The sequence below is a fragment of the Hemicordylus capensis genome, chromosome 5 (genome assembly GCF_027244095.1).
Source record: "Hemicordylus capensis ecotype Gifberg chromosome 5, rHemCap1.1.pri, whole genome shotgun sequence".
NCBI classification, from domain to species: Eukaryota; Metazoa; Chordata; class Lepidosauria; order Squamata; family Cordylidae; genus Hemicordylus; species Hemicordylus capensis.
The window spans coordinates 250,007,629-250,032,047 of record NC_069661.1 but is presented as its reverse complement, the minus strand read 5'-3'; positions in this window follow the sequence as shown (position 1 = coordinate 250,032,047).

Below are 24,419 nucleotides of genomic sequence, written 5' to 3'. Positions count from 1 at the left end.
GTTTGATTATTACATGTTTATTATACTGCCCTAAAATGCTTGGTCTTCAGGTGGTGCACAAAGACAATCAGATCAGAATTTAACATTTAAAATTAGCATTATATATTTATTTATTTAACATATCCCCCCCCCCCACAAAAAACCTTCATCTCTGGGCAGTTTCCAACAAAATAAAAACAAAAAGTAAAACATTAGTTAAACCAAAAACAGAAAGTTTAAAACATTACAACAATTTAAAAATTCTTAAACAATATTTTTTCACTCAGGGCTGCATCGGAGAAGGCCCGTCCCTGAGTAGCCACCAGACGAGCCAGTGGCAAATGCAAACAGACCTCTCCAGATGATCAGCAGGTGGTGGGGTTCATGAAGAAGAAGACGTTCTCTTAACAGCCCAAGCTGTTTGGGGCTTTATAGGTTATAACCAACACCTTGTGTTTTGCCCAGAAACATATCGGCAGCCAGTGTAGTTCCTTCAATACAGGAGTTATATGGTCTCTCCAAGATGACCCAGAGACCAACCTGGCTGCCGCATTCTGAACCAAATGTAGTTTCCGGACTACATACAAGGGCAGCCCCACATAGAGTGCTTTGCAGTAATCCAGTCTGGAGGTTACCAGCAGATGTACCACTGTTTTGAGGTCATTCATCTCAAGAAACGGATGCAGCTGGCATATCAGCCAAAGCTGATAGAAGAAGGCACTTCTGGCCACTGCCTCAACCTGGGAGACCAGGGAGAGGCTTGGATCCAGAAGCACCCCTAGTCTGCATACCTGTTCCTTCTGGGGAAGTGTGACCCATCTAGAACAGGCAGATAAAAATAGTCTCTCGAGTTACGACCTCACACAATGAATACCTCCATCTTATCTGGATTCATTCTCAGTTTGTTATCCCTCATCCAGCCCATCACTGACACCAGGCAGGCATTTCGGGAGGTCATGCCTTCTCCTGCTGATTCTGACATGGAGAAATAGATTTGGGTGTCATCAGCATACTGATAGCACCCTACACCAAATCTCCTGATGATCTCGCCCAGCGGTTTCATGTAGATGTTAAACAACATCGGAGACAATATGGAACCCTGAGGCACACCACACAAGAGTTTGGATTTTGAAGAACAACAGTCTCCAAGGGACACCATCTGGAACCTGCCTTAGAGGTAGGAGCAGAACCACCGCAAAGCAGTGCCTCCAACTCCCAACCGCCTCAGTCGCTCCAGAAGGATACTATGGTCGATAGTATTGAAAGCCGCTGAGAGGTCCAAAAGGACCAACAGAGTCACACTTCCTCTGTCCATTTCCAATTGGAGATCATCTATCAGGCTGACCAAGGCAGTCTCCACCCCATAGCTAGCCCAGAAGCCAGTTTGAAATGGGTCAAGATAATGGGTCAAGATAATCAGTTTCCTCTAAGACTGTCTGGAGCTGGGAGGCCACCACCCTCTCAATTACCTTGCCTAGCCACGGAAGGTTGGAGACAGGCCATTACACAGAATTAAAATTAAAATTTATGTTTTGCCAATCAACAGAGCTAATACCTGCGCAAATGCATCTTCAAGTTTCTCTTGAAGACAGACGAGGAGGTCAAACCCTACATCTTGACAGGAACTACGTTCCAAAGCTCAGGAGCAGTGATCAAAAAGGCCCAACTCTGAATAGCCCTGCAGTCACAGCTCTTCAGACCACCTTAATAAGTGGTGGGGTCTGTGTAGAAGGAGGTGCTCTCCTAAGTACCCCAAACCTGTGCCGTTTAGATCAGTAATTACCAGTACTTTGTAGTTTGCTAGGAAATGTACCGCAGTCAGTGCAACATGTTTGAAATCAGTGTAATATGGTTTCTTCAAGCAAGATCATCCTGGCTGCCAATTTTTGTACTAAGTGAAGTTTCCAGAGTACACACAAAGGCAGCCCTACATAAAGCATGTTGCAGTAGTCAAGCTTAGAGGTGTTCAGCATGTGCACTCTTGTTTTGAGGGCTTTTTTACCCAGAATGGATGCAATTGGCATTTCAGCCGAGTTGATGGAAAGCACTCCTGGCTGTAGCCTCAGTCTGAGAAACTAATCATGTACCCATGATTTGGGTACGAATCATTTCGTTCCTGAATTGATTCACACACCCCTACCCAGAAGCATACTGGAAAGCAACCAGGGCAATGCAACAGAGGATTACAGGAACATACCTTCGGAAGCTGCTTTATACTGAGCCAGACCACTGGTCCATCTAGCTCAAAATTGTCTACACTGATTGGCAATGGATGTCCAAGGTTTCCTCCAGGAGCCTTTCTTAGCCCTACCAGGAGATGCCAAGGACTGAACCTGAGACCTTCTTCCCCATCCCCTAAGGGGTACATCTTGCAGCAGACACTGCTCACACGTAGTTCACCCACCTAAATACAAACCAAGGCAAACTCTTCTTAGCAAAGGCAACAATTCATGCTCACTGGCCAGCTCTCTACCCCTCCAAGACCAGCTCTCCACCCCTCTTTCAGCACAGGAGTAACATGGTCTCTCTAAGTAGTTCCAGCATGGCAGACCCACTCTGCACCAGCTAAATGATGGTGCAGAATGTTCTTGGATGAGCACCCGCGTCCAAGCTGCTTGGCTTGAGTCTGAAGACTGGATTTTAACAAAAACAACAACAAACAATAAAATGATTTCATGGGCCTGACCTTCTTGAGCTCCCTTTATGCTAGGCATGCATCTTTTCCTTCGCTCCCCCAGTGCTTGAGAACTCACTGGATCCAGTCCAGGTGACATGCTCACTAACTGGCAGGGTGAGTGCATTACCGTGGCAAGACAGCAACACCCTCCAGGAGTTCCCAGCCTTTGGAGTGTTGCTTCCTCCCTCTCCACCTACTCCATTTCTTTAAGCACATCATGTACTGCACGGAGAAAATAAAATAGACCCCGGAACCCTTAAGCAGGCTGCAGCGGCCAGCACTGGGTATAAAACAGGACTCTGTGTAACAGTGCATTGGAGATGAAAAGGTCCCTGGTGCCCAAGAGGCTTTGGATGGGGCCAGGCGAGTGGGTGTGTGGGCATGTGTGGGGCAGGAGCTGGAAGCCTTCACTGGAGCTGGCATCAAGCCTGCAGGTGAATGTTTCATTTTGGGAGTCTCCAGTGCTCCTTTATTTTCTTTTTGGTTACGCACCCTGCTGGAGGCAACCAGGAGCAGCCCGGAGCGAATGCATTAGCTCAGCGGTTGCATCCCATCAGAGGTGGGTGTGCATCACTCAGCCAGATTTCATTTCACAGCCAGTTCTCCAGCACTCTTCATTTCTCCCGTAAAACGGGTAAGCCAAAGGAAGCCAGGATATTGGCTAAGGAGGATTTCTCCCCAGCCCCCCAACTGCTGTGAAATGGGAAAAGAGCAAGGCAGGCTGGGGCTTGTTATAGGCGGCGGGGGGGAGGGGGGAGAGAACGAGAACTCTCTTTCATTTGTCTTGCCATCATTGTAGTTGCAATAAATGTTACCCCTTGGTTACTGACATAGATTTATTCGTTTATTAATTTCATTTTCATCCCCACTCTTCTTCCTTGGAAGAATGCATGGGCCCACATACCTTGCAGCAGGAAGTGGTCTTGTGGTAGCAAGCATGAATTGTCCCCTTTGCTAAGCAGGGTCCACCTTGGTTTGTCTTTGAATGGGAGACTACATGTGAGCCCTGTAAAGTTATTCTACTTTGGGAATGGGGCCGCTCTGGGAAGAGCATCTGCCTGCTTGCATGCAGAAAATTTCAAGTTCCCCTCCTGTCAGCATCTCCAAGATAGGGCTAGGAGAGATTCCTGCCTGCAACCTTGGAGAAGCTGCTGCCAGTCTGTGTAGACAATACTGAGCTAGATGGACCCATGGTCTGACTCAGTATAAGGCAGCTTCCTATGTTTCTGTGATCCTATTGGTGAAAGACGGGCTATGCATTCACAGGAAATCCCTGTGCTGGCTTCTTGCACTGGAGCAGGTGTGGAGGGAGAGTGAGGACCAATTTTTTGCTTCTCTCCCCTCACTTGAAAGAGGATCACACAGCCCTCAGGGACATTTCCCCCCTGCAAGTGGAAAAGTCTTTTTCAGTGAGGGCAGAAAAGCAAAAAATAGCTCCTCTCCCTCTGCACAGCTAGGCGAAAAGATTTCGCTGCAGGGACACTGAAGGCTCCCTGCAAATGTGCAGCCTTCATTCTACTCACCTACTGCTGCACATGTCAGCAAATGTGGATTTTATCCTCAGGACAGCAGCCCTTGAAAACCTGGGATTCCCAATCAGACATGCCAATGTATGAACGTATGGTAGAGTGCAGAGCCTCACACTGAGATGTTGCCCACAAGATGCATACTTAGCACACGTAGGACTAGCTCAAACATCTGAGAAGGGCAATGGCGAATGTCCCAAGAGCACACAGTGAGATAAGCAGGGATCTGAACTCTTGGGTCCTAGCTTGACACTCTAACTACTACACTACACTGTCAGCCCCTATTGGCTTAAAAGTCAGGTTTTTTCCTCAAGGATGGATCTCTCTTATCTTGTCTGACATATTCCAGCCCACTTGGGCCCGGGGTATTCAGGACAAAATGGTGTCCTTGGGTCTGTCTATGGACTACCTGGTCTTGTTAAGTTATGACCAGGCTAGGTAGATCTTGAAGTCCAAGAAGACTCTTGGACTCTGAAATTCAACAAGAACTCTCCCGAATTCCTGATTGTACTAAAAGGAGTTTGGGTTTGGGCAGTTCTAGCTGGGGCCCTGCTGCCTATTTGAATGCTCTGAGCATGACGTGCTTCCAGAGGGGCTTTTTTAGGGCAAGTCATGACATGCTACCTTCAGCGGTGCTCTTGGGGAGGTTTCTGGGGATCCCCAGGGAGGATAGATTATGCCCATGTGGTATGGGGGAAGTCGAATCCATCCAACATGTTCTGTTGCACTGTCCATTATATAGAGATTTAAGATGCTCCTTATTAACTCCTCTTCTGACACTCTTCCCAGGCTGTTCAGGAGACTTTTATATTTCTGATCTTCTCGCGGATAGAATTTTAGATGTCACCTCTAAGGTGGCCAAATTTTGTTCTATTGCAGTATTGTTATGGCAGCGAGTTTTTCTTGATTAATTTTAGAATTTTTATTGATTATTATCCTTGGATACTTATGCACATATTTACATATTTCCTTCTGTTATGAGCAAACTTTTATTGTATTTTCCTGTGTTATGAGATGTTTTGTTTATTTCATGTTATGCTGACCTTGGGTCATAAATATAGAATTGTATTCTACACTGCCAGCCAGTAAAACCGTGTGCTCTTCAGTAACCAATATTGGCCAGTAATTTCTATTTTCTGCCAGGCTCTGCTCAGGCCCACAGCTAAAAGGTTTTGTGATGTGGGAGCCGAAAGGGGCCTAGGAGGGAAGGAGTTAGAAATCGATGGAAAATGGCAAGAACCTAAATATAGGTAGCCTGTTTAATGTTATTAAATGGCACGAATCATCAGTAAAGTTGCTTTATTAGTGCTCACTCATTATTCTGGCGTCTTTGCAGTCAGTGGTGAGAACTCTGGACCCTGCTTGCATATTATTCCTTATATCTCTACAAAGAAAAGGCAAGACATTTACTGGTTAGAACAATAATAGCTGAACATTCAAGGAAGGCCTAGAATGAGGGGGAGCAGGCCTCTACATGCCACATATCTAAAACCTTGCCAGACTCTTTTAAAAACACACACACACACACACACACCCCACACACGAGAGGCACATTAAACACTGTTCTATTATAAAACTGAAAGCACATGCAAAAAGGAAGCCGTAACACAGAACGAGGGAAGTCAGGTCACAAGCTGTACTTCTGCCGACATAAAGAATATTTTCCCTCTAAAGAACAATAGGAAACACTGTAGCAACCAACAATTATGTTTGTGTGTGCCATCAAATCAACACCTCTTCCTCTCCCGGGTTGTGCATATGATGACTTCGTGGAGTATTTATGATGAAGAATGGGAACTACCTTTTCAAAAAGTAATCAACGAAATTTGGACTAGGATCGGGGACTAGGACTGGGGGGACCCGAGTTCAAATCCCCATTCAGCCATGATACTTGCTGGGTGACTCCCCAGCTGCCGTGAAATGGGAAAAGAGCAGATGCCACTGGAAGCCACAGTTGAGGGCCTGCCCTCTCTCCTGCTGTGACTCCCCTGCAACTGGGGAGTATCCAACAGGGATGTTCTTATGTTCTTATGTTAACAGCTGTACATGATATGGTGTTTTTTTAAAATATAACATCTGAATAGGGCTGAAGTGTGAATAACTATTTTTGTGTACAGATCTGGAAGTGTGTACACTATGCACAGATTGTATGTGCACTGAACATGAGCACATGTTATGTCAAATGCATGTACAATCTATATACAGTGTAAACACATCCAGATCTGTACACACAAATAGTTATTCACAGATCTGTTCAGTGCACATACAGAAGCAATTTCTCCTTCTGTACCCTTCCTATCTGTGTACCCTGCATTTGAGAGAGTCTGTACTCTTTTCACTTTTCACTTTTCAAAGGGATGCTTGTACACAATTTTGGTTACACAAAAATGTATACAGACACCTGAATGTGGATGCAATGCCATGTTCAAATAAGGCTATAATGTAGACTGGAAGCTCCATATGAATGGATGAAAACCAATATGCTGAATCAGACAACATGGAGGTGATGCTGCTGGGGAGGTGGATTTGCCTTTGAGTAATCTTATTTATTTATTTTATTGTTAAATTAATTTGTATACCGCCTTTCGTCAAAGCAATCCCAAGGCGGTTCACACAAAACTTAAAACAAGGCTATAGAAATGACACAATTAGAATATTAAGCTAAAATATAAAAACACATAGATCTGACTTAAAATATTTAAAATACAAGCATAAGATAACCATACAAAATACAAAGAAGCAGCAATAGAGACAATCATATAAAAGCCTGGGCAAAAAGCCACGATTTCACATGATTTCTAAAAAATGTGATGGAGACTGAGGAGCGCATACCCACCAGGAGAGCATTCCAGAGTCAGGGGGCAGCAACAGAGAAGGCCCTGTCCCGCGCACATGACAGCCTAGCCTCCCTCACCGTCGGCACCCGGAGCAGAGCCCCCTCAGATGACCTTGTCAAGTGGGCAGCAACCCTTGGGAGCAGGCGGTCCCTCAGGTACCCCGGGCCCAAACTGTTAAGGGCTTTAAAGGTCAAAACCAGCACATTGAATTGGACCTGGAAACAAACTGGCAGCCAGTGCAGCTCTTTCAATAGGGGTCTGATGTGATCCCAGCAGGCAGCTCCAGATAAAACCCTGGCTGCCACATTTTGCATTAGCTGCAGTTTCCGAATATTCTTCTAGGGCAGCCCCACATACAGCGTGTTACAGTAATCCAGCCGTGACGTGACTAAGGCATGGGTAACCGTGGCCAGATCTGCCTTCTCGAGAAAGGGACGCAGCTGGCGCACTAGCCGAAGCCGTGCAAAGGCACCCCTGGCCACCGCCTCCACCTGAGCTTCCAAAAGCAGAGCCGGGTCCAGCAATACCCCAAGCTGTGTACTTGCTCCTTCAAGGGGAGTGCAACCCCATCCGGAACCGGTAGAATCTTCAGAGTAATGGAGTGTCAACACTGATCAAACTAGCCTCACCAAGCTTCTTAGCATGGAGAGAAAGTGATGGGGGACCTGCTGTATTTCTGTCGCACAAGCAGCAGGTAGAGGCAGGGAAGCCCTGCCTTGAAAAGGGAAAGGACAGGTACTTTCCAGCTCTACTCACCATAGTGTGAGCTATGTGAGAAAAGTTGGAAAGTACTTGGCTTTCCCCTGGGATACTTCTGAAACGACTGTGTTGAAATCAGAGTGCCGGAAGCCTGTCTATAAGTTGTTGTCCTGCTGTTTTGATCTGATTCTGTGTTACTCTTTCCGTCTCCCTTGTTGTAATAGCTGCACTCGGTGCAGAGCAGCAGTGAATCATGCCCCACAGCAGACAGCTGCGAGACTGCACCTCCCTTGGCTGTTTGCCTCTGCAAAGTCCTGAAAGTGAAAAAGAAGAGATGAACTGATCTTCTGTGGAGTCAAACGACGGGTCCATCTAGCTAGCCCAATCCTGCCTGCTCTGACTGGCAGCTATTTATATAACATCTCTATGAAACCACTGGGAAAGAGAGCCAGCGTGGTGTAGTGGTTAGAGTGCTGGACTAGGACCAGGGAGACCCGAGTTCAAATCCCCATTCAGCCATGAAACTAGCTGGGTGACTCTGGGCCAGTCACTTCTCTCTCAGCCTAGCCTACTTCACAGGGTTGTTGTGAAAGAGAACCTCAAGTGTGTAGTACACCACTCTGGGCTCCTTGGAGGAAGAGCGGGATATAAAATGAAATCATCATCATCATCATCATCATCATCTGTAAGTTTGGATTGCTATGACGGTGGTATCCTCACCAGCCAGGACCTTGGGTCCTTTCCTTCATGATTCACAATGATTAGTGTGCACAGAAAAAAAATTCGGAGCAGTCCGCTTGACATATTAAACAGCAAATAATTCTTGGCCTTTTACCTCTATAAACCCTGAACATAAACACAATATGTAGTGTTGTTAAATCAGCTTTTAACTGATATTGTTTTAATTGTTTTTATGTTGCTTTTAGAATATTGTTTTGAGGGTTTTAAAAAAATTGATATGTATTAATTGTCTTGTTTTTGTTTTTAACTGTTTTACCTTTGTTTTTATCTGGTTGTAAACTGCCCAGAGACGTAAGTTTTGGGTAGTATAAAAATATGTTAAATAAATAAATAAATAAATAATAATTAAAAAATTGCTCTAAGGCAGAGGTTTTCCCCACCTCTGCTAACACATTTTTAAGATAGCAAAATCAAGATCAAACCTGGGACCTTCAGCATGCAAGGTATGCACACTGTCACTGAGAGATGGCCCTTCCCAAATGGTAAGAATGAAAGTGAAAATTCCCTCTTGCTTACAACATACCTGGGTCCCCAGATATTGATGAAGTACAACTCCATCAACAACCTCCTCCCAGTGGTGAGAGGCGACCACTGGGAGGTGCTGGCTTCCCAGCTCCAGACAGTCATACAGGAAACTGATTATCTAGAACAATTTCAAATTGGTTTTCAGGTGGGCTATGGGATGGAGACTGCCTTGGTTGGCCTGATGGATGATCTCCAACAGGGAATTGACAGAGGGAATGTGACTCTGTTGGTCCTTTTGGATATCTCAGCAGACACTATGGACCATAGTATCCTTCTGGACCATCTGAGGGGGTTAGGAGTGGGAGTCACGGCGTTGCAGTGGTTTCGCTCCTACCTCTTGGACAGATTCCAGACGGTGTTGCTTGGAAACTGTTGTTCTTAAAAACATAGACTTTTATATGGCACCCCCCAGGACTCCATACTGTCTTCAATGCTTTTTAATATCTACATGAAAGCGCTTGGAGAGATCATCAGGAGATTTGGTGCAGGGTGTTATCAGTATGCTGAAGACACCCAAATCTATTTCTCCATGTCAACATCTTCAGGAAAAGGCATAACCCCCTTAAATGCCTGCCTGGAGGCAGTGATGGGATGGATGAGGGATAACAAATGGAGACTGAATCCAAATAAGACAGAGGTACTTATTGTGTGGGCTTGGAACTCAGGAGACAATTTTGATCTGCCAGTTCTGGATGGGGGTCCCCAGAAAGAACAGGTATGCAGTCTGGGAGTGCTTTTGGACCCAAACCTCTCCCTGGTGTCTCAGGTTGGTATCCATTTCTTGAGATAAATGACCTCAGAACAGTAGTACTTTATTTATTCAATTTATATACTGCCTTTCCTAAAGTGGCTCAGGGCAGTTTCAAAAACACATAATAGAACAATTTTTAAAAAACAGATTAAAATTCATTAAAATTAAAACTAGATATAATTAAAAGCCAGGCTAAAAAGATGGGTCTTTTAAGGCTCTCCTGAAGGCCTCCAAGGAAGATAATCCTCTTATATCCACAGGGAGCATATTCCACATCCTAGGGGAGACAGCTGAGAAGGCCCGATCCTAGGTCACCATCAGATGAACTGCTGGCACCTGAAGACAGACCCCTCCTGATGAACTTAATGAGCGGTGGGGATCTAATGTAGAGAAAGGCATTTGCTCAGGTAACCCAAACCTAAGCTGTTCAGGGCTTTAAAGGTAATAACCAGCACTTTGTATTTTGCCCAAAAACAGCCAGTGCAAATGTTTGAGATCAGGCATAATGTGGTCTCTCTGGGATATCCCAGAGACCAATCTGGATGCCACATATTGGATTAAGTGAAGTTTCCGAACTATGTACAAGGGCAGCCCTACATAGAGCTCATTGCAGTCGTCCAACTTGGAAGTTACCAGCTGGTGTACCATAGTTTTCAGGTCAGTCTCCTCAAGGAACTGTTGTTGTCATACCTGGTAAAAAGGACCCCTGGCCACATCCTCAACCTGAGGCACATATGCTGGTAATCCCAAGACTTGACTATGCGCTCTACGTGTGGCTGCCTTTGTACACAGTACAGAAACTGTGGTTAGCCCAGAATGTGGTGGCCAGGTTGGTCTCTGAGTCATCTAGGAGAGACCATATTACTCCTGTGTTGAAAGAACTACACTGGCTGCCAATAATACACTGGCATGCCTCTGTTATAATGTGCATGGAACATTGCACAGGATGTGAGCCGCCATTTTGTTTTGTTTTATTAATTAATTAATTTAAATTTAATTTAATTTATTGTTAGATTTATACCCCGCCTTTCATTAAGAAAATCCCAAGGTGGGGATTTACATTTTACAACAATTACATTTATATGCCACCCCATCCAAATGGCTCTGGGCGGTGCACAGTTATCATTATCATTATCATTAACATGGTTGTGTGAGGTGATCTTAGTTGTGCCTGCCTTTCATTTGCAGGCAGTGAAGTTGGGGGGGGGGCATGTGAAGGTTTTCATGGGGGGGCATAGGTATGTGACCCTAGGTTTTAGACAAGGCCAAAAATTGTGTTTCCACTGCCCATTTGAGCTCAAATAGAGGAGCCAGCATGGTATAATGGTTAGAATGTTGCACCCAAGTTCAAATCCCTCTTCAGCCACAAAACTCACTGAGTGAAACCTATCTCAGCCTAACCTATCTCACATAAAAATAGTCATGTACACCATCCTGGAGGAAGAGCGGGATATAAACGTATAAAGAAACAAACAATTCCTTAGCCAGGTAGGGCTTTCTATCCTGAAGACTAATTCTGGCCATATTCACAAGTAACATGGAACCACAGATTCAACGAACCCACAGTTTTGCCCCCCTCCCACCACTCTTCCATCCAAATGTGGACGTAATGGAGAGCTCCCTCTGCAAACAGCGAGACTACAGAGATGAGGGGTAACTGACTCCCTGAGCTTCCTTCTTGACTGAAGGACAGCCCCAGCAGCCAATAGCAGCCAAAGCAAGGGAGGAACTTCCTCCCTCAACTCCAGTTGCTGAACAGCAAGACTGTGGTACCATGTTTGGATGTAATGTGGGCACCACTAAGCTGGAGGTACAGGCGGCAAACTCCCTACAAACTGAACGTAGAAATTGGAGCATGGGGAGTGAAACTGTAGGTCCATTTTCAGCCAGAACTGCAGTTGCATGCATTCAAACATAACAAAATTTAACATGGAGACCCCTTCAACTCTGGGTTCATGTTATGTCCGAATGTGGCCTCTGAGTTCAGACTTAGCAGAACTTTGAATATTTTAAAACCAGGAAGGCCAGTTCTGAACCCAGAAGTTGGCTCTTTGCCCTAATAAGACCAAGAGAAAAGCAGAATTTCCCCCACTTGCAGTCAAAGTAAAATTTGGAAAATTGACACAATCACCTATCTCAGGAACACAGAAGCAATCTGGTGAGAGGGCCACAACTAAATCCGTTTATCAAAACCACTATCTGGAAAAGAGTGACAACAATTTGTTTTTTAAAAAGAGGATGAACATTTCCCAAAAGATCTCATCTCTTTGTTACCTTTTGCTTCAAATTATATAGCCAGTAGACACTTAGGTATTATCTCTAGGAGATATCAGTGACACTGTATTACAGAGGCTTTATGCAGTTATGACAGGGAGTTGCTAAGAGTTTCTCAGCTGACATATAATAATCTAATGTACTTGATGTGCCAAAAAAAAGGGGGGGGGGGAGATCACTAGATCAGAAAAGGGAAACACAAAGGCACACTCATAGAGCTTTTACTGCTAGGTAGAGATGAGTCTTTAACAAGGACTTCATTTCTCTGTGGGACTGAATGTAAATATTCACATTTTATAGCTGGTTCCAGGAGCTGGAAGCACAAGATCATGGGGGTCTGGCAGGCTTGCAGCAAGAAATTTGAGGGGGCCTAAGTCGGCAAGCAGGACCAACCGCAGACCAAATAGTACCCTATTGTCTTTATTTATTTATTTCTTCATTTTATAATGTTTTTCTATCCCGTCCCTCTATTGCTGTTCTGTTAGGGTGGCTTACAACAGTAGCAGAACAATAAAAAATAAAGACAACTTAACTCTGGTTACAGTGAATGCAGCTTCCACTCAAACCTCGGGTATGAGCAGAGAAACTCACTAAAAGCCAAGGGTTCAAACTGGATTGGTGGAGCACAACCAAATGGAACCAGAGTTGCACACATTTGGACGTAACGGTTTGGCAACCTCTGGCCCCTTCACCTCCGGTTCTGCATTACGTGCAAATGTGGCCATATTGATTTATGTCCCACCTTTGTTCCATTATGGAACTCAAGTCCACACACACATGTTTCCTATCTGGTCTCCCACTGAGGCACTAGCTAGAACCAGATCTGCTTAGTTTCCGCACAATTCCTACACCACATGCCTGTAGATCATACCTCACAATGATAAATTTGCCCTTGTGCATGATCATGCCATGATAATTTTTTGAAAGGTTAAATTTTATTTCTGAAAATTTAAGAGGGCAAGCACTAGGCCTGTGCCTCCAAAAAATGTCCGATCCAATCCAATCTGATCCAGCTTGACAGAGAAATTGTTGGGAGGACCAAAATGAGCCCCTGCCCCCGGCCTCCAAATTGTCAGGTTGAGTTGTATCAGATCAGAAATGCAACATTTTCTGACATTCCTGTCAGACCCAAGTTAAATGGACAGCACACTGCCTCTCAGCTGAGAGGCACTGTGCATGCCATTTATCTTGGGTCCGAGAGGAATATCAGAACTCTGATGGAGTTTAGACATAAGAGCAGGGAGCTCCTTGGAGATTCTGGCAATTGGGGCTCCCTCCTGTTGAGGGCATATCGGGTCTGACCTGCTGTAGGACCGACATGAGTGCACAGCCCTAGCACGCATCCTCTGCTCTCGGCCCCTAAGAAAATAATCAGGGCTGAAAAGCACAATCTACGTGGTTTTTATATTCATCTCCATTAACAGGTAGATTCACCTTTGTCCCTGTTGTTTCCCCCTTATGTCACAGTATAATCTAGAAGCCAAGAGCTTATAAGATTAGAGCATGAGAAAGAGGCAGGTTCTGCCTCATTGACATTTCATGGGTAATTGAGTTCATTAGTAGAACAGCCTCTACCACTGAAGTATGGTCTGTGTTTTTGCTTGGGCAGCATTACTTCCTGGCCCATTAGAGACGGAGCGATTACCTCCAGAGCTTTTTGAGCCAGGGACGGCTTGGGCTGGAGTAGACCAGTCGGATCTTCGTGTTCCAGTTCGGATGTCGTCAAGCCCATTTAATCGTCTTCCTGGATATCAGGTCCTGACCTTAGCGTTGCTTCGTTGTGGAGGTTGCTGCGGAAGAGGAAATGCAACTGTTGCTTTTTTTAAAAAAGCAGTATGCTTAGAATGTTGCCCTTCCAAGGGCAGGATATCTGAAAAGTAATAACGAAGAACAATGTTGGGAAGCCACAGCACTGGCAGATTAACAAAAAGAGCATGCCATGCTAGTGTGAGATGTTTGGAAGGATCAGGAACAATTGCAGTGGAGCTGTAGCTTGGTGATAGAGAATCTGCTTTACACGCGGAAGGTCCCAGTTTCCATCCCTGGCTGCATCTTCAGGTTGGATTTGGAAAGACTCCTGTCCGAAACCCTAGAGATTCGCTGCCGGTGTGAGTAGACAGTTCTGAGCTAGATGACCAATGGTCTGGCTCGGTATAAAGCAGCTTTCTATGTTTCTCATATAAGCCCTTTCTTTCAAATCAGAAACATCCGTTTGAGCTTTCTTAGTTGACCTATAGTTGCATCATGTCTTATTCAGGGGCTCTTAATGTTTGCCTCAATGAACTACTCCCAACTAAAGTAAATACCTGTGAAATCTTCCCATGTGTGATCCAGTCATTTTTTGAATGTGTGAATGACCTCCATGTTATTTGTGTTTTTCCCACACCACGGTCTTCAGTAAAGGAAATAATGCTGGCCTACCTTACTGGGCTATTTTAAGGTATGAATGAGATCTATGTAAAATGGATTGGACACGCTGAATATGCATGCTCAATGTTGTTATTATAATCCAGATGTCAGGGTTATAATAGATTTCAAATAAGATTGCCCTTTTGCTAATATTCTTCTCTTTATCTGATGGTAAATATCCTATTTCATCCTGGCTTATCAAAAGCTGATTCTGAGCCTTGATTGAGAATCAAACTTAGACTGAACATCAGCATACAGGTGGCACTCCAACTGGTTAACTGCTGTAGGCATTGATTGAAATCAAAGTGTGGTGAGCAAGTCCTTTTCTGAAAATAGAAATTCAAATCAGAGATATCATCTTATTCAGAGCCAGCCAGGAATTTGAGATGGTTGTCAAATCATTTGGGGGCACTGATATTTTGTGTTATGTCCTGAATGCCTCATTCCTTGGCTATTTTGCAATCAGAATAATGAGGTGATGCCTCCCATTTGGGAGCTTCAAAGGGTGGAGGAGGGATCTTGACTATCCATAATGGACAGCGGAATCTACCTTTTCAGTCTGGGACCTATGTGATGGGCCTCTTTGAATCTTGGAGCCATAGCTGGGCTGAGTATCTTTACACAGAAATGCTGGGATTATGCATTATGTAGGCGTAACCAAGCAGTGGCTTGTTGCCCATTCTCTAATCTGCCCTGGAGCAGGTGGGTGGGACATGGGCAAGGACTTTGGGGTGGAGCTTGCATGGCAAACCGGCTCCATCCACATGCGAAAACAAGTGGAGTGTGATTGGCAGGTGCCTTGGGCTGCCAAAGTAGTTAGAATCAGGGCAATAGAGGTCCCGAGGGAGCATTGATTGACTTACAGGGCTGGCGGTGAGGTTGTTGCAGAGCTGCACCACGCTGGCGCTCCTGCAGACACCGAACCCAAACTCCCATCATATCTGACTATTGACTAGGGATGTGCAAACCGGATTGATTTGACGGCTCGATGTCAAGCCAACCCCCCCCCCCCCCGGTTCGGCTTGACATCAGACTGAACCCCTCACCCCAGCTGTTTGGTTCAAACCAGTTCAGCAGCTCGGCCCGAACTGTTGCTGGTTCTGTTGAACTGTCTCGTGGACTGAGTGGCTCGATTCAAGTTCGGTCTGAGCTGGGCACTCAAACTGAACTGCCCATTCCAGTTCCATAAACACCTGTAACGTGAACCCAGTCATGGGTCTTTTTCTTTGGTTTTTGTACACAGTCTGGTACAAAGCACTTGGTAGGGCTGCCATGAAGGCCATGGAAAGGATATTTCGATGCCGTGATGTGTCTATACGTACAAATATAAGAATCGTTTGGACAATGGTTTTTCCCGTGACACTCTATGGATGTGAAAGCTGGACTTTGAAGAAGCAAGATAGAAAAAGCATTGACGCTTTTGAACTTTGGTGCTGGAGAAGTTTTTTGAGGATACCATGGACAGCCAGGAAAACAAACCAATGGATCATAGAACAAATCAAATCCAGAATTTTGACTCAAGTCACAAATGTCCAGGCTCAAGCTATCATACTTGGGACACATTATGCGGAGATCCAGCTCCCTTGAGAAGTCCATAATGCTGGGAAAAGTGGAAGGAAAGAGAAGAGGACAACCAGCAGCCAGGTGGATGGACTTGATTATGACAGCAATGAATGCAGCACTTAGAGACCTTAAAGGACAAGTTGAAGACAGATCATTCTGGAGAGAATCTATCTATGTGGTTGCTAAGAGTCGACACCAACTTGATGGCACTCACTCACTCACTCACTCAATCAGTCAGTCTCACAGTCTGAAGGCCATTGTGACTGGAGATGATGGTAGTTGTAGTCCTACAACTTCTGGGGACGCAAGTCTGAGAACTGCTGGTGGGCCTGTCTGTACCTGCCTTCCAACACAGAGACTGGACTCAGCGGCCCCTTGATTTTTCCAGCACGGGGATACTGTGAGTCAACATAACAGAGGCTCTGGGAATGCAGCAGTGATGCTGAAGAAGGAGGCTGGGAGTTGAACAACATGTGCTGGCAGGCACACCACAGAGAGGGAGGACTTGCTGTGTCAGCACTGGAGCCTCTCAATCAATCATCCTGAGAATGTACATGCAGGACAAGGGCTGGGTTGCAGGGGTGGCATGATGATGCAAGGGGCACAGGTGTGCTGCAGGTGTGTGCACATTGGCCATGGGGATTTGCATGCACAAGGAGCATCTTCCCTCTGAAGTCCTCCCTGGGATTAAAAAAACATACCAACCAACCAAACAAACACATCAATTACTTTGTGCAACATCCCTGAATGGCAGGGAAACCAACCAAGCCACAGGTGCGAAAGGGAAATTGCTACCAGATTCTCCTCTGTGTGCACTGCACCCGATCTGAAATGAGCAGCCTGATGTTTCCTCGCTGATGCTTCCTTCCCACATGCATAAATCTAGGCTGCAGGTGGCCAACCTGCAGTACCAGTGCCTCTAGCTGCCCGAGGAGGAGGAAAAATCTGGGACATGCCTGTTCAGAAGCAGGAACACCTAGCCAGGAACGCCTAGCCTTGCCATAGGAATATCAAAAAAAATCACAAGTCCACAGGCTGGAACCAATTCCCCCCCAGAATGAAACTGGAAAGAGAATCTCGGGTTTTCTGCAAGGGGAAACATGGGAGCATTTTCTCAGATGGCTTCTCCATGTCCCAGATGTTTCCATCCAGATGCTTCCACAAAGCCCAGGAGGAGGACATCAGGGAAGCAGCCAGCGATGGCACAAGCTGAAGAGCTGCTGGCCGTGCCCCCTGATTTATTTTCTTCTTCCTTAATATTCGGGAAGTTCAGGAAAGCCCTTGCAATGGCCAGTTTCTTTGGAGGAATCTGCAATGAAAATGCTGCAGAATTGGCTGTGGATCTGTGGCAGGGTAGCTTATAAAAGTATCCACACCTAAATTTATGACCAGATCCTGTGGATCTGAATTATCCAATTTTGCTTCTGCACCACCATTAATCATTATCAACCTCTATCCTTCCAGTTCTAAGTGTTGCTCACACTGCTACCCACACACAGTTTGCCTTGGCTAGCAAATAATGCAATCCTAGCCAGATTGCTTTTTGCCCGGTGATTTGCTCAGCGTGCACATGTGCTGGTGCACTGTGGTAACCTGTGAAGAGCCAAGATATAAACAAAGACATGAGAAGTCTGGCAAAGTGTTAGTCTGCCAATTTTGAAATTAATTTTAGAAGTTCTCCAAGTAAAAATAGAAGACAGGAGGAGTGGAACATAATGCCAAGGGAATCCATGGAATAATAACAGAATAGAATGAAGGACATCCCTTATCTGTGGTTTCATCTCCAGAAGGATACTTGGCACATTCTATATAATTAAATACAATAATATCACATTATTACCTTCAGTTTTAGGGCCTATTTGTTGCTGGTCTTAAACCTTTGTAGTCTGTGTTTTGGGTTTTAGGGAAATGCTGTGATCCCCATCTCTTGAGCCCTACTTCTGTTAATTGCATGCCCTCCTGATGCGATCAGCCACAGAAGGACAGAGGGGCAGCCGGCATATGACCCAGCAAAGATCTCATGAAAGAGGAGACCAAATGAAATCTCCTCTTCTCTGATAGGCCTAAAAGCTGCAACCATTTGACTTACCACAGGAGACCTTTGCTCTTGCTCCTGTACATCGTAGGAACATAGGAAGCTGCCATATACTGAGTTAGACCATTGGTCTATCTAGCTCAGTCTTGTCTTCACAGACTGGCAGCGGCTTCTCCAAGTTTGCAGGCAGGAATCTCTCTTAGTCTGGAGAAGGCAGGGAGGGAACTTCGAACCTTCTACTCTTCCAAGAGCGGCTCCATCCCCTGAGGGGCTCCATCCCCTGAGGGGAATGATGTAGTGCTCACACTTCTAGTCTCCCATTCATATGCAACCAGGGCAGACCCTGCTTAGCTAAGGGGACAAGTCGGGCTTGCTACCACAAGACCAGCTCTCCTATCCAATTCCATCTGTGCAAGCCATGCGGTATCACATGCATGGATTGCCTGTGTCTGAATGGGGCTGTTGAAACCGTCAAGTAAACCTCGGAAGAGGACTCTTCGGATACAGGTTGTCTTGTGAAAGCTGATCTGCAAAATATGCAAAATGAGATGATAAACCTGGATGCTGGATTCAACCACTTTGTACTGCAGATGGCATGATGGAAGAATGCTTGAACTGGCCTAGGGTCTCCAGCCTTGGGTCCCCCCAAATTGCTGGACTATGGTTCCCATCACACTGAGCCACAATGCCCCTTGTGGCTGGTGATGATGGGTGCTGTAGTCCAACAATATCTGGGGACCCAAGGCTGAGTACTCCTGAACTCTCCTGTGTACCAGGGAGGAAGCTATGCTAAACTGCCTGACATTCACAGAAATATTGCAAATGGCCCAGAGCTATGAGATGAAGTGGAATAAAATAAAATAAAATAAAATAGGTAGGTATGCGGGACAATGTCTTCTCAGTGTTCATTGTTGTCAGGGCTGGGAAAGACCATTGCCTGAAACCTTGGAGAGCTGCTGCTGGTCAGTGAACAGAATACTGAGTTAGATGGACCAACGTTCTGACTCAGTATAAGGCAGCTTCCAATGATTGTTGTGTTCCATCAAGCTTTCTGTGTCGAATAACCACTTTTTCTCCCAGACTCTTTTGGATTGTTTTATAGTGCTGATGCTTTATGTTTATTGCAGTTGTTTTTAAAACCTTCAAATGATGAGGTTTTGATTGTATTATGTTGTTATTTCTTCTTCTTCTTCTTGTGAGCTGCTGTGCAGGCATCTAGCCAAGAAGCAGCATGCAAATGTGATAACAAACCAGTTAATAAGCCTGTCCCTCTGATCTGATCATTTACTACATACAAGACAAATGGGGGAGTGCGTGGTGCAAGGTGGTGTGGCACCTGAGGCAAGATGCAAAATGCTGCCTCGCCCCCGTGCTCGTGGTGGACCCTTGCAATTAACCCTTGTAAGCTTTGGAAGTCCATGGGGAGCAGGAAGATTGCCAGCAGCCTCCTCTTCTCTTCTTGTGCTTCTTAGAAGCTTTGAAAGGAGTGTGGGGAGAGGCACTCCTTGCAAAACTTACAATGGTCAGCTCGGACCCCAAAGGCTGCTCTGATGGTGACAGTGAGGAGAATCTTGCCACTCCCAGTAAACTGCCACCTGAGGCAGCCACCTCACCTTGCCTCATGAAAGGGCCACCCCTGAGGGAGATTCAACAAGAAGTCCTGGCAAGAATTAATCTGTCTACTTGCCTTTCACTAGAATCTTAATGGATAATTACTGTCTTCACATGTTAGCCCAGTTCCACCTCAAACGTCCATGCATCCACCAATTGAATTGGTTGTGGATGACATCATCACGAACTATGCCATTGAGGCTCCCTGTGTGTCCCCACAACTGTACCCAATTTGGTTCAAAGAGGTTAGGTGGTTCACAAGTTAGCCCACCTGTGCCTCAAACATTCACACATCCGCCATATTGAACTGGGGTGGATGGCATCTATTATTTATTTATTTATTTAATAAATTTGCATACCACTCACTACCCAAGTCTCTAGGAGGTCTGCAGCATAAAACAAACCAAGGATTTAACAGATAAAACATAAAACCGGATTAAAATAGCCATAAAACACCAAATAAATAACAAGCTTGGCTGCAGAGATGCACCTTCAGTTGTTTCCGAAAAGTCAACAGGGACGGAGCAGCTCTCATCTTAGCAGGAAGAGCATTCCACAGTCCCAGGGCAACTACAGAAAAGGCATGCCTTTGGGTTACCACCACATGAGCTGGAGGCACCCTCAGATGAACCTCCCCTGAAGATCTTAATAGGCAGTGGGGTTCATAACGAAGAACATGTTCTCTTAAACATCATTGCAAACTATGCCATTGAGGCGTTCCTATGTGTCACTACAGGAGCGGCCGGTGAGGGCAATTCCAGGGGTGCGGTGAGAGGCACCTTTCAGGAATAATAAGCAGGTGCTTACACGGGTGCTTACACAATCTTGCATGAGGCAGCGGTGCTGCACCAACATCTGGCATGGCCAAGGTGTGGCCCTAGCCTCTGCTCATGCATGGAGCCTCTGCACATGCATGGGGCCTCTGCACATACACAGACCAGGGGAATGCTGCGGTTGCACCAGATGCTGGGCGGAGTGCTGCTGCCCGATGCAGGATTGTGGGTGGAGCAATCCACAATCCCGCTTGTAAGCACCTCCTTATTATTCCTTAAAGGTGCTTTTCACCACACCACCGGTGCTGCCCTCACTGGCCGCTCCTGCGTCATCAGCCGATATACCAAATTTGGTCTAAACCGAACCAGGCACTGCACACACAGACACAAAAAAAGCTGGGTAACAAATCTGCCTCTTTATTCTACCACTTTATTCTATATAATATACACATCAGCTCAGGGTTGGATTTACGGACAAAAGGTGCAATGCACATCTCCAGAAAACAAGATGAGATTTCTCATCACGTCCCACCAGTTAGGATTAGGCCCTAGGTGACCTCTGTTTTCTTTTGAGTCCAAAACATCAATAATCAACCATCCAGCAATGCTTGTGTTTTTGGAGACGTGCCGAAAGCATTGGGTCCAGCGGGAGGAGCCTGTTTCCAGGGTTTGCTTTCCAGCTCTGGATCAAGAAATAAAGTTGTTTTGGATCTGTTGTTTTTTTGGCAGTTCTGCTCCACCAAGGTGACAGTCTAAACAGACAAGGAGTAGGAGGCATATCAAAGTGGCCAATCTACAATCTGTTGCCTAAAGGATTTGTCAGCCTCCAGTATGCAACAATGTTAATTAACCCATATTGTCCCCTTGGGCAGATATCTTAATATGGATTTTAAAGCACACACAAAGCCATCCTTTGCTGTACATAGTGTTGCTGGAAATAGGATTATGTTTATTTTGAAAAGGTGCATGCAATACTCTGTACAGCAAGCCTATACAGTGGTGGTGGTGGTGGTGGTGAAATAATCCAGTTTATATCTCTTAAATTTGCATCCTTCGTAGGAACTGAAAGCCCATGTTCAGCAGGCCATGAGATGAGAAATTTGAAATTCCCCTTCATTGAAAGGGGCTGGGGATGCTGTGGTGTTCTTAGAGTTGGAATCCCCCAAGTTTTAAAGCCTAAATCTAGGTGTGCCCCAAGATATTGTGACACCCGAGGTGAGGCAAATGCTATCTTGCCCCACAATTGTGGTGGGGGCCCAGTTCCCATTCAAAACTGACCTCTGCAAGCTTTGAGAGTGGCACAATGAGTGGGAGGAGAGGCTCTTTTTGCAAAGCTAGCTAGAGCCAGGTAGGTCCCAAAGAGCTCTTCTGATGGCAGCAGTGTGGGCCATCTTGCTGCCCCAATAATCTGCCACCTAAGGTGACTGTCTCACATTGCCTCATTAAATGGCTGCCCCTGCCTAAATCTTTGGTGCTATGTACAGATCACCTTTCTGAACACATGAAGCTGCCACCTACTGAGTCAGACCATTGATCCATCTTGTTCAGTATTGTCTGCATTGACTGGCAGCAGCTCTTCGGCATCTCAGGTAGGAGTTCCTTCAAGCTCTACATGGAGGCTGCCAGGGGCATAATCTAAGACCTTCTGCATGCAAAGCAGGTGTTTGACCACTGAGTGTTGACCTCATTCTAATTCTTGTCTCCTGTTGGTAGTGGAGCACCAATTGTCTATTGAGGAAATGTTCAGAGGCAGCTCCAGTTGCTGGATCCAGGGGAAGGGATGCTCACTTTCCCCCTGGAGCCAGGAACTGGAATCGCATCTGAACATTTCCCCAGTCAGGTAGGTTGTGCTCTTCACCTTGGATGAGATCTATGCGAGCTTCTGAATTTAAGCCTATCTTTTAAGGATGGGCATAATTTAATTTGTAGTTTGGCCCTAAGTAGTATTCAGATATGAAAAATAAACAGCCACATCTTCAATATGACAGATTCAGTTCTGCCTAGAGACAAATGGGTGTGACCGAGAGAGCAGTATGTGTGTGTGAGTATATCCAAAGGCATGATGTGTTCCTATCTACCTACCCACTTTATCACTCCATTATCTGCCTGCTTAACGTTATTAATTAGTTAATGCTTGTAAAGCTCTTTGAAGATTCAAAGCCCTCTAAGTATTATAATTCTCGTTATCTGTCTGCTGTATCTCTTCACCTATCTGGCTATCTACCTTTTCTATCTGTCTGTTAGAACAATAATACTTAACACTTGTAACAGTGTTTTCTAATCTATAACAGTGTTTCAAGGCACTTTACAAACATTAACTAATTAATCTAATCACGCCATCTTGCAAACAATTCCTCCAGCAAATTACGAATTTCGGCAACATCACTATTCACTGGCCTAGTTCATGGAGTAAGGAAGTAGAATTTTATTTTTCATTTCCCATTTTGGGCAATATGATGTGGTAATGGTAAGCATGCATGGGAATCAGTTAGCTATGGAAATGGTTAGTGGCCTTGTTCACACAAGCATTTGAATCTAGGTTTAATGTGAGTTACCAACATTTGTGTGATTGTGTGAACTTTTGCCAAAATTCATAATTACCTGTCCAGAATATGAACCTGACCAACTCATAAGGTCCATTTCTATTGCAAGGTGGGTACATTCTCCCCAAGTCTCCCCCAGCTCTGACTGTAATCTAATTCGGGCCATCTTCCTTCCTGATGGTTAGAATGCAACTACATCAGTGTTCCAAGAATCAGGGCACCTGCCAAATTATTTATCTAGGGTTCCCCAGTGAGGCATCCATGCTGCTATTGCTGCTGCCAGGCAGGGTCAGGAGAAGGGAAGGAGGGAAGTGGAACAGGGTTGAGGGATTGCATGGACTTGGGAGGAGGCAGTAGGACCCCATTGCTGATCATGGCACTAGAAGCACAACAGTCTTGCTGGGAATGACTTCTGAGTAAATCCACCAAACACATAGAACTATGCTGCTTGAGACTGAGCTGTGAAACAGGATCAGTGGGGGCTGTGTGAGCCCCCGTCCCCAGTGGTCCCACCAAGTGTGTATCTTGTGCGTGCACCAGTGCCGCCCTTTGCGTGCAAAGCCCTGAGCTCTGGAGGGCCCACATGAGGCAGGAATGGGGGAGCCCTGTGTTTGCCCCCAATCCCAGTAACTGTTGTAAATCTGTTGGCACGGCTGACCCAACAGGATTTACAATCCCTCCAGCTCCACTTCTGTGAGTCAAGATCAAAATTCTGTAGATAAGAATAGCAGCTTAGCTGCACGGACAAAAGTGAAGAATGACTATCAAAGATAAAGTAGTATAAGCAAAATAAAGGCCCCTTGAAACTAAACTAGGTACCCCCTTCTATGATATCTGAGCAATAACTGAAATCAAGGAGCAAGGAAGGAACAGAACAAGGACAGGCTGAAACAAGAAAGGTTGAACAATTAAAGTACGAGGAACACTGTCTGCAGAAGGCAATGCTGCTGACAGTACCGTCTCAGGAACAGCGTTTGCTTGATATAGGGCTCGAGATAACCGGCAGCCAATCAGGCTGTCCTGACTCAGCATTTCTATTCCCTCTCCTGTGAGATATTGCGCCTGCGTGTCTCCCACTGAGCCTTTCTTTTGAGACGTCTTCTTAGCACAGGTGAAATTCCAGCTTCCTCCTGATCAGTCTCCTCAGCCCTCCTCTCTGCCAGCTGTTCAGATTCCGCTCTCTGCTGCCGTTCCAGCTCAGTCAGCTTCAGAGTCCGTTCTCACAGCCAAATCCTCCTGCTGTGCTTCTGAGCCTGCTCTCCCAACCAAGTCCTCCCGCTCCTCCTCTGACTCTTCTGACTCAGAGGTCTGGGCCATGACAGTAACCCTGCCAGGTGCATGCGATGCATGTGCACCAGTGATGCCTCTTACACATTATGTCACACACACAGGCTGAGCTCCAGAGGGCCCACACAAGCCCTCCAGAGCTTATTTCCAGCCAGCATTTGATGGCTGGGTGCATTTATTTCCATCACG